This window comes from Polyodon spathula, chromosome 43 (genome assembly GCF_017654505.1).
Source record: "Polyodon spathula isolate WHYD16114869_AA chromosome 43, ASM1765450v1, whole genome shotgun sequence".
In the NCBI taxonomy this organism is placed as follows: Eukaryota; Metazoa; Chordata; class Actinopteri; order Acipenseriformes; family Polyodontidae; genus Polyodon; species Polyodon spathula.
In genome coordinates this window covers 535352-546410 of record NC_054576.1, presented here as the reverse complement: position 1 = coordinate 546410, position 11059 = coordinate 535352, and the positions used below count along the sequence as shown (strand labels likewise).

General features: G+C 41.8%; 1 protein-coding gene and 1 long non-coding RNA gene across 12 annotated transcripts in view; one reads left to right on the top strand and one right to left on the bottom strand.

Annotated features, from left to right (window-relative positions):
- LOC121305398 (immunoglobulin kappa light chain-like) overlaps window positions 1–11059 on the top strand; it is a 322019-nt gene that overhangs the window by 143925 nt on the left and 167035 nt on the right. The gene's annotated exons all lie outside the window — the stretch shown is intronic.
- LOC121305448 lies at window positions 381–3692 on the bottom strand. The gene is made up of 6 exons (XR_005948076.1): window positions 3569–3692; window positions 3232–3240; window positions 3115–3135; window positions 2563–2583; window positions 2150–2203; window positions 381–1172 (listed from the first exon to the last, which is right to left on the bottom strand). It is a non-coding gene; the product is annotated as an uncharacterized LOC121305448 (long non-coding RNA).

The window sequence follows — 11059 nt, the reverse complement described above, 5'->3', positions numbered from 1 at the left end:
TTAGTAGAAGTGAAAGACGAGAGATGGTCCAGGTTCAATAACCAGTTTAACTGAGGAGCACACAATAAAGTAAAAGCAGGATTTGCCATAACGCCTCCAGCATCTCTAATTCCTCTTGGTTTACCCACAATATGCAAGTAACAATTACCCTGGAAAGAGCACCGTGCTTCTGAACTGCTAAACCCATGAGATTATAGAAACAATCAGGAACTTTCTCCTTTACTAAATATGCAATGCAGAAGAAAGAGGAAATATATGAATTCTCCCTTGCACTGTTAAGAGTTCTTTGCTGTCAATAAAGAGGCTTTGTGAGTGATTTCAGTGGTGGCAGTATGAAAAGCACACACGTCATATGAAACAAACCAGTCCAAAATGAGACATTGATGCTAATAGTTTTATTGCTGAAAAAGCTTTGCAGAAAGAAAGAGGCTTTTTTCCCAGTTTCATGTAACAGCAGACAGTGTTGTTGTTTTTGTTTATACTGGTCAGCAGTTTGAGCATTTGTTGTCATGAATGCAAATAAAGAGATTTTAAAATAATTGAGAGATGAAGAAAATCTCTATATAAACACAATGTTTTTGTCAGTCTGTGAACAAGGCCTGTCACTGGACACTTTTGACATCACAGGGTGGAACTGGGAGAAGAAAGGAGTGTACTGGCCAACCTGACTGGGTGGAGTGATTATGAGCTGGGGCAGATCAATCAAGCACGGTCTCTAAGGAATGGTTTCTATATGTTCCCATGTGCAGCTGTGTTTCTATTCAAACATGTGAGAGCATGTGATCTCACTTAGAATCTGAGACTACATGTTAAACAAGGACAACTTTCCATACAATGTAAAGACCTGCTTCATAAGAGGTAGGGTATCAGCCAATAGAAAAATAATGTTGTCTCTATTATATATCCTTGAAGAGATTGACCAAATGCACAGCAGGGAGCAGCTGTTTGAAACAAACTGTGAATGTCCTGATAGAAATCAGTACAGGTGCTGTAGCTGTGTGTGGGGAGAGGGACCAGAACAGAAAGGGTGCAGCGATGCTACAAAAGCAGGTTGCTGGTATGTTTAAGCTTTGCTTGCAGGTCTGCTGTCAGGTAAACTCCAGCACTGTGATCCCTGGGCGCTGCTGCTTCTCAGTAGTGCTGGCATCACCTGCAGTGGTAGGTACGCCAGTCTGAAACCAATTGAAGACATGATCAGCAACCTGGGCAGAAAAGCTATTGTTGTGATCCATACACTACAGAGCATTGCACAGCTAGGGAATGAGATTGTGGGGTGGTAATGGTCAGCACTGTCTAATAATATAGACAATCAGTGTCACACTGAGCTGCAGAGTTGAACTCCCTCCCATGTGTAGATAGCATCCTCCACACTCTATGTATTGCACTCATTTGAATGAGCAATTTGAGAAAAGCTTTGTGTAATTCATGCATGCAATTTCACAATCCCAAAGGGTATGGAATCAACTGCTAGACTGTGGAGCCGCCACAACCTCGCAATACAATCCTATCAATAAAAGACACGCAAACCCTCTATTCTAGTTCAAACATGTTTCTGAGGTTTTATTCAGAGCAATCCTAGAGCAAAGCTCCTCTGTTTGGTCCCTGATTTTAGATTTTGATTCACTAAAATGACAAAAGTTTCACAGGAGATTGAGTTGAGTGGACCCTTCTTCTCAACTCAATGCCAACCCTGACCTAATGAGCTCCCACAGAGACCTACTGTCCACACACCATACAACAGCAGCAACCCCATTCATCAGATTGACTGTGATTATGAGTGGAGTTGGTTACTCCGATATAAGATCACACACATGTAATGAGTTGAAGTAATATTCTGGATTGCAGGAGACAGGTTAGACTTCCCTTTCCAATAAGTTACGAATGAACTCAATCAATCAATAGTTTGAGACAATGCAGCTGAAAGATGAATCATAAACTCATCTTGACATTTCCAATTGAAGGATTATGATGGATGGCATCTGTTATAAAACTTATTCAACAATTCTGTGTCTCTCTTGGAGCTCCATCCATATTGGACCTGCTCAAGCACATGTTCTAAACTGATATGGAATGACACTTGGTTTTCTATTTCAGATTGTTCTACTATATCCCACAGCCAATGTGTGCAGTAATAATAAGGCATACTCACAGCGATGGCAGTGGTACCCATGACGGTAGTAGAAATAGTAGTGATAGTGATGAGCTACACAAAAAAAGAAAAGGGAATTAGGAAGAGTCTATTTTTAACACAGAGCTTCTTAAACCCACTGCCTTCCACACTGTAGCCCAGAACTCAAACCCCTGAGCTACTCAGGGACAGTGACCCAGTGCTTAAAGGAAAGGGCTTGATACCAGGAGGTTCACATCCCGGCTCAGCCACTCCCTCACTGTGTGTGACTCTGAGCAAGTCAAAACGTAAACCTGGGCTCCTATTGAAAGTGACTCTGCAGCAGCAGTTTTTGATGCACAGCACACCCCCTAGTCTCAAAGTCACTTTGGAGAAAAGCGACTGCTAAAAGACTCATTAATAAAAAAGAAATAAACTAGAATCCATTTACTTACCATAGTAGCATCTGTACCTTACTGGCAAAGATAAAAGTTATATATTGAGCTCAGTCCATTTGAAGTCACTGCAGTGGCTGCTTTATACAAGAATGGGGCCTCAGTAGTGTATTAGAGAGCTATAGATTTCAAAGGAGTGTATCTCTATTTGCACATTTCTATTATTGGCAAAATCCAGAGACAGTGCTCCTTCTTTATATCCTCTCCCACAGTATACAGAACACCTCACTATGAGAGCATTTATTAAATAAAGATTGCATTTCTTATTAAGAGCAGCTCATTCATACTGTTATACAATAATACCCCGTTCCATATTGTCAGCATCAGCTGCAGGAGGCCCCATTGTGAACATGTATTCATTTCTTGTGAAGCGCACAGTACATGTGTTTTGTATTGTAGTGCACAGTCACATTCTAGCACTCTTGCAGCACACACACTCCTTCCTTGTGTTGCACACATTTGAGGCTTTTGGTCTGGGTGGCACAGACCCCCACTGTAGCTCTGCATTCTAAACCCATATCCTCTTTATTAAAATATCAGCCTCACACTTACCACGAGCACAGATGCTATAATCTGTAAATGAAATAAACACACCCCATTAAATACAATTTAAAACACATACAATTCATTTCTACATGTTAATGTACCATCATTAAATAAAATACTTACAACAGTAAGCTGTTCCAAAGAAAAAGAAAAACAGAAAATGTGTTTATTAGATTTAATAGTTCACTTTATATTCATGTTTGTGTCACATTTACTGTAATGGTTTCTGTTCCTCTGAGAATATCACTTGATTTGGATAGCTGTTACAGGCTTAATGAAGACACCAAGGGGCACATTTCAAAGGGTTTTCTCCAGTCTGTCCAGAACTATGAAAACACTCCCTGGTAGAATATGTTGCAATACTAAAGTGTTTCTCAATGTCTTCAATCAATTGACCTGCAGCCTACAATCCCTGCAGTTCACCCAAACCGGGAGCCGCTCCAGAGAGACAGACACTTACTTCTGTAGTATCATTTGGACAGGGCATCCTTCTTCACTACCATGGACTGTGTCAGGACCACTTCAGAATCCACTTCAGAAGACAGAAAGCACGTGAAGATCATTAAACAAACAGTACTTTGCATCCCTTCTATTTAAACACTGACCATGTCGAGGAACTCTCCACATTTGGATTAGGATTTCAATGTACATGAAACAAGATTGCTGAACAGTAAGGAGATTCAGATTTCATTTTGTTAGAGTGTGTGTTCTGATGTTTTCACCTGAGTTCAGGAGCTGCTCTTCAGTTCTAGTTGCCTGTCTTAGATATATGTACATAATGCAGGCTGGATCAGTCCAAGTGTCTTTATAGAAGAGCCAGTGACTGGATCACACTTCCTTCTGTTTGCAATTCACTGCTATGCACTAGATGGCGATGGCACTTACTAACAGAAACACATTTCAGCCTGCATTACATATGAAAAGAAGCACACAGACTTATGCACAAAACAACACTGCTCAGAATGATTGCAATACATCATAATAATCTCCTCTCGACTCGACTACTGCAACTCTCTCTGCAGTGCTCTTCATAAACCGACTGCAGCTGGTTCAAAATGCTGCTGCTAGGATCCTTACCAGATGTTAAAAACATGATCACATCACCCCCTGTCTCGCCCAGCTGCACTGGCTACCTGGAAAGTTCAGGATTACTTTCAAAATTCTCCTGCTTGCCTACAAGACCCTCCATCACACAGGCCCAGAGTATCTCTCCAGTCTGCTGAGCCGCTGTGTCCCTGCACGCAAGCTGAGCTCCTCTGACTCTGGCCTGCTTGTTATACCCAAGCAAAAGCGCCCCACACTGGGAGAGCGGCTCTTTTAGCTTCATGGCCCCGACTCTCTGGATCTCTCTCCCAGCTCTAGTGTGTGCAGCTCCCACAGTCGCTCGCTTCAAATCAAGTCTCTAGACCCACCTGTTCTGTCTTGCTTTCAATGCTCTTCAAGCCTGATATCTGTTATTAGCTGTTGTCTTCAGGTTTTTCACTCCCTCTTTGTATGATTCTGTATGACACACACATCCACAATGTTTAGAATTCACATCCTAGCCTTGTATTTAATGTAATGTGCCTGTATTTAATGTAATTGCCTATAGTTAATGTATTTTAATGTGCTATGCCCTGTATTTCACTGTATTTAATGTGCTATGCCCTGTATTTCACTGTATTTAATGTGCTATGCCCTGTATTTCACTGTATTTAATGTATTTGCATTGTTCCTCATTATCTTGTAAAGTGCTTTGTGATGGTGGTCCACTGTGAAAGGCGCTATATAAAATAAAGATTGATAAAAAGGTAAGGGAACAGGACAACATTTTAGTCAAGTTATTATATCTCAGTTGGGCTTTCCTTCTTACTGACATTTAAGATGATAAATCAATACAATAAGTCTCTGTGGAAGGGTGGTGGGTAATTCACTGACCAGGAGACAGACAGGTGTACTTGAAAACACCACACAGGTGCCCAGTTTTATTTGTAAGGGTGTCTTGTTTCTTTTTAGCCCGCAGAGGGCGCTGTTGGTCCCTGGTCTGCTTACCAACTATGGTAAACAGAACCACGGGAATACCAAATGATGGTAAGACAGTTCAGGGTGCAAGCGCACTCGCAGGTGCTTCAAACAATAATTCAAAAATAGAAGGCAAAAAGAAAAAGGGAAAATAAAACAGTAACAAAACTATAAAGAAAAGTTGCTGTACTTTGCAGCGATATCCCGGTCGCCGCTGCCTGTGCGACCCGGATCACCGTCCTACGCTGCTGGCTAACTAACCTGCTCAGATATACTAATCAGGGGTCTGCCCAAGGGTTCCTGCCCTCACTGTCTCGCTCTGAAACTCCGTTTCGTTCTCTCCCACTGGTTCTCGGTCATGGACCAGCGCTTCCGCACTCTCGGAGCGTTTAAAAGGGCAGACCTGAGGAAACAACAGAGCGTTAACTTATAGGGCTAACAATCTCCCCAAGACCCGCCTCTCAGCCATTCAGAGAGGGGGAAAGTCCACACACCCACTTTCCCACCTCCCCGTGTCACTGCCATGACTCACAGGCGGTTGTTGGACGACTGCTGTCCTCTTCCTGCAGCACCGTGAACACGCCAGCAGAGTCAGCACAGATCTCCCCCTGCTACAGTCTCATTAAAGGTGCTGCATCAACACAATCACATGTTAAATGCAAACAGATTAAATATTTTCAAAGTATATATCTCTCAAGCTTCGTGTTTTCCTCTTCCACTGCAGTGTAACAGACAGACAGACAGACAGACAGACAGACAGACAGACACACACACACACACACACACACACACACACACACACACACACACACACACACACACACACACACACTCCACAGCAGAAGCTATAGGCCGTCTGTACTCACTGTCAGCAATTTTCTCCATCATATTGTCTCCTATCAGGTAAAAGAGAAATAGGTTTATACAGTTAGACGTATATTAGTAACCAGATATGGGCTCTTTGTGTTAGTGCCAGTAGAGAAACAGCAGCTAGATGTGTTCAGATTCACTGGGGTTTGTGTTAGTGCCAGTAGAGAAACAGCAGCTAGATGTGTTCAGATTCACTGGGGTTTGTGTTAGTGCCAGTAGAGAAACAGCAGCTAGATGTGTTCAGATTCACTGGGGTTTGTGTTAGTGCCAGTAGAGAAACAGCAGCTAGATGTGTTCAGATTCACTGGGGTTTGTGTTAGTGCCAGTAGAGAAACAGCAGCTAGATGTGTTCAGATTCACTGGGGTTTGTGTTAGTGCCAGTAGAGAAACAGCAGCTAGATGTGCTCAGATTCACTGGGGTTTGTGTTAGTGCCAGTAGAGAAACAGCAGCTCAGATTCACTGGGGTTTGTGTTTCAGCTAGATTCACTGGGGTTTGTGTTAGTGCCAGTAGAGAAACAGCAGCTAGATGTGTTCAGATTCACTGGGGTTTGTGTTAGTGCCAGTAGAGAAACAGCAGCTAGATGTGTTCAGATTCACTGGGGTTTGTGTTAGTGCCAGTAGAGAAACAGCAGCTAGATGTGTTCAGAACATTCACTGGGGTTTGTGTTAGTGCCAGTAGAGAAACAGCAGCTAGATGTGCTCAGATTCACTTTGGGGTTTGTGTTAGTGCCAGTAGAGAAACAGCAGCTAGATGTGTTCAGATTCACTGGGCTTTGTGTTAGTTGCAGAAACAGCAGCTAGATGTGTTCAGATTCACTGGGGTTTGTGTTATAGTGTGAGTAGAGAAACAGCAGCTATGATGTTCTCAGATTCACTGGGGTTTTCATAGTGCCAGTAGTGTTCAGAGAGCTCCTGTGTCCATTGCAAACAGCAGCTAGATGTTTTCAGATTTTGTGCTAGATTTGCTCAGATTCACTGGGGTGCTGGCCTTAAGTAAACACAGCTGTAATTCTACATGTTCTCCTGAGAGTTGAAGTGTTTCGTTGTGCCCACACACTACCCTGTGTTGCTTTTCAATGACTCACCCAACTCCCGTGTTGCTGAGAGTCTGTAAACACAGGCTGTGGTTCATTTTTAATGAGAGCGGTCCTGTGTTGCTGAGATCTGTAAACACAGGCTCTGTTACATTTTTCTGAGAGCAGTCCTGTGTTGCAGAGATCTGTAAACACAGGCTGTGGTTACATTTTTAATGAGAGCGGTCCTGTGTTGCTGAGATCTGTAAACACAGGCTGTGGTTACATTTTTAATGAGAGCAGTCTGTGTTTCTGAGATCTGTAAGACACAGCAGCTTGGTTATGAGAGCATGATTTCTTGGTGTAAACACATTGTGGTTACATTTTTAATGAGAGCAGTCCTGTGTTGCTGAGATCTGTAAATTACAGGCTGTGGTTACATTTTTAATGAGAGCAGTCCTGTGTTGCTGAGATCTGTAAACACAGGCTGTGGTTACATTTTTAATGAGAGCAGTCCTGTGTTGCTGAGATCTGTAAACACAGGCTGTGGTTACATTTTTAATGAGAGCAGTCCTGTGTTGCTGAGATCTGTAAACACAGGCTGTGGTTACATTTTTAATGAGAGCAGTCCTGTGTTGCTGAGATCTGTAAACACAGGCTGTGGTTACATTTTTAATGAGAGCAGTCCTGTGTTGCTGAGATCTGTAAACACAGGCTGTGGTTACATTTTTAATGAGAGCAGTCCTGTGTTGCTGAGATCTGTAAACACAGGCTGTGGTTACATTTTTAATGAGAGCAGTCCTGTGTTGCTGAGATCTGTAAACACAGGCTGTGGTTACATTTTTAATGAGAGCAGAGCAGTCCTGTGTTGCTGAGATCTGTAAACACAGGCTGTGGTTACATTTTTAATGAGAGCAGTCCTGTGTTGCTGAGATCTGTAAACACAGGCTGTGGTTACATTTTTAATGAGAGCAGTCCTGTGTTGCTGAGATCTGTAAACACAGGCTGTGGTTACATTTTTAATGAGAGCAGTCCTGTGTTGCTGAGATCTGTAAACACAGGCTGTGGTTACATTTTTAATGAGAGCAGTCCTGTGTTGCTGAGATCTGTAAACACAGGCTGTGGTTACATTTTTAATGAGAGCAGTCCTGTGTTGCTGAGATCTGTAAACACAGGCTGTGGTTACATTTTTAATGAGAGCAGTCCTGTGTTGCTGAGATCTGTAAACACAGGCTGTGGTTACATTTTTAATGAGAGCAGTCCTGTGTTGCTGAGATCTGTAAACACAGGCTGTGGTTACATTTTTAATGAGAGCAGTCCTGTGTTGCTGAGATCTGTAAACACAGGCTGTGGTTACATTTTTAATGAGAGCAGTCCTGTGTTGCTGAGATCTGTAAACACAGGCTGTGGTTACATTTTTAATGAGAGCAGTCCTGTGTTGCTGAGATCTGTAAACACAGGCTGTGGTTACATTTTTAATGAGAGCAGTCCTGTGTTGCTGAGATCTGTAAACACAGGCTGTGGTTACATTTTTAATGAGAGCAGTCCTGTGTTGCTGAGATCTGTAAACACAGGCTGTGGTTACATTTTTAATGAGAGCAGTCCTGTGTTGCTGAGATCTGTAAACACAGGCTGTGGTTACATTTTTAATGAGAGCAGTCCTGTGTTGCTGAGATCTGTAAACACAGGCTGTGGTTACATTTTTAATGAGAGCAGTCCTGTGTTGCTGAGATCTGTAAACATTACACTATGTAACACAATTTTTGTTCCTGGGTAGTAAGTGTTATTTCCTAATTGCTTATGCCTCAAAAGTATAGAAAATGGCTATTATTCCCCACAAACTTTGCTTTTGTGACCAGGACAGTGATATTTCAAAATATCACTATTTCCAATGGGAAAACGGGCAAATGTGTGTCTTTTCGTTCACATAAAGTCAGAAAAAAACAACATATGAATCCAAATTAACATGTATTTATACTAAAGTAATACAAAAATGACTACAAAAGATTTAGAAGTGAGTAGTTTTTCGAGATTTACGATTATACTGTAAATAGTTGTGACTTTCACAATTAAACCTGGAAGTTATCAGGATAACTCTTTATAGCACTTTTGTGCAACTGGCCCCAGGACTAGAGTACACAGTTATAAACTGAGTGGAGACAGGCTTAGGACAGAGGGTAGGAGACGCATCTTCTCACTTAACCTCCTTGTGCTCCGTCCTTCAGATGAGATGTAAAAACGAGCTCCTATTGGAAGTGACTCTGCAGCAGCAACTGTTGATGTACAGATCATCATTCCATAGTGTCTGTAGCTGCTTTGGATAAAAGCATCTGCTAATTGACACATTGATTATTACACCCAGAGTCAAAAAGAGCTCGGGTTGATGTGCTCCTCCGACTGGGCAACATCCCTTGCAGTGGAGTTAACAGACAATCAACAGACAAGGGAGCTGAATCTATTCAACCTGGAACAAAGAAGGATTAGAGGAGACACTTCTTCTCACAGAGTTGGGAGTGTTTGAAATGGGTCACTAGAACAGTGTTGCTGCAGAGTCATCAGGATGTCTTTAAAAGCCAACTAGATGAAAGTCAGGGATCAGTCAGCTACTAGAAAAGTACTGATGTGCTAAATTCCCTGATCTTGTTCATAACTTTTCTCAATCCCAGCCAATGACTCACTGTGTGTGACCCTGAGCAGGTCACTTCACCTCCTTGTGCTCCGTCCTTCGGACGAGACGTTAAATCAATGCCCTATTGTAAGTGACTCTGCATATAATGCACAGTTCACAGCCTGCCTCTGTAAAGCACTTTCTGAAGGTGGTCCACTATGAAAGCACCACATTATTATTATTATTATTATTATTATTATTATTATTATATATTATTATTATTATTATTATTATTATTATTAAACAACATGCTTTTTTTACGGTTTTAAACTGGAATATTTTAAATCGAGGCAACAGCATGTCATGAAAAATCCTGACTATTTAGTACCTGCATTTTGATAGTACTGCTATCTATCTCATATTTTAATTTGCTTTTTGGTAATTAATATTTGCTGTGCTTCTAAAAACAGAAATCGCATTTGCAATCCCACGCTCTGCCCCTTGCCTTTTTATTCTGCCTGTACTGAAGACACACGGCATGTTGAAATATGCAGGGCTGCAGGGGCTTGTTTTTCCACAATCAATTTTCCTCAGGCAGTTTCATTGAGGAGGAGTCCACAGATTGATAAAACTTGTGTTCCATGTTATTAGAGTATGCTATCCTGTATTTGGCTCGTGGGAGTGAAAGATAAACCCCAATCCTTTGAAATTGGAAGCCTGTTTATAAAATGTATTCACTAATTTTCTTCAGGATTAAATATTTTAATAATTAACAATCCTTTAAAGGAAGTACTTACAAAAAAACATAAATATATATTAGAAATATTTGTAGAATGTCATAAATTGCTTAATAAAAAATAAAAAATAAATGTATTGCGATACATATCATATCATGAACTTAGTGTATCGTCTCACCCCTGCTGATAACAGTCACTGATTTCCACCTCAGCTAATATCACTTTCAGATATAAAAGTGTAAGATCAGGTTTATATGCAGGTACTGCACTGAAATGTTTCTTCTGGTGACGCTAAGCAACCCGAGTGGATTTGGCATCACCAGTGATGGGACATGTGCTCCCTGCAGCTCTGTGACGACACCGCTGATCAAACAGCATTCTAAAGAGGGGGGGCAGTGGCTGCTCATCTAGCAGCTGCCTCAGGAGCAAGCACAGTTATGTCCTTGTTGACAGAGTGGCTGGGCAGCTCCCCTTGGGTAAAATATGAATGTGAAGCACACTGCTGGAGTTCAGTAGCAGGCTCTGCAAGATGAATAGGCAGCTCAATGCTGCTTGTTTTGTAGGGTTACCTCTAAATCCCAGTTCACATTCACCTGGAGAATCATCACAGGCTGGATCCCAGCTTGATGTTCTCATCAAGTGTACAGGCATTATTTTCAGCAGGAAGTTCCTCTGCGATGGAGACACATTCCTGCTCTATGAACTCCTCTTTGATAGGAAC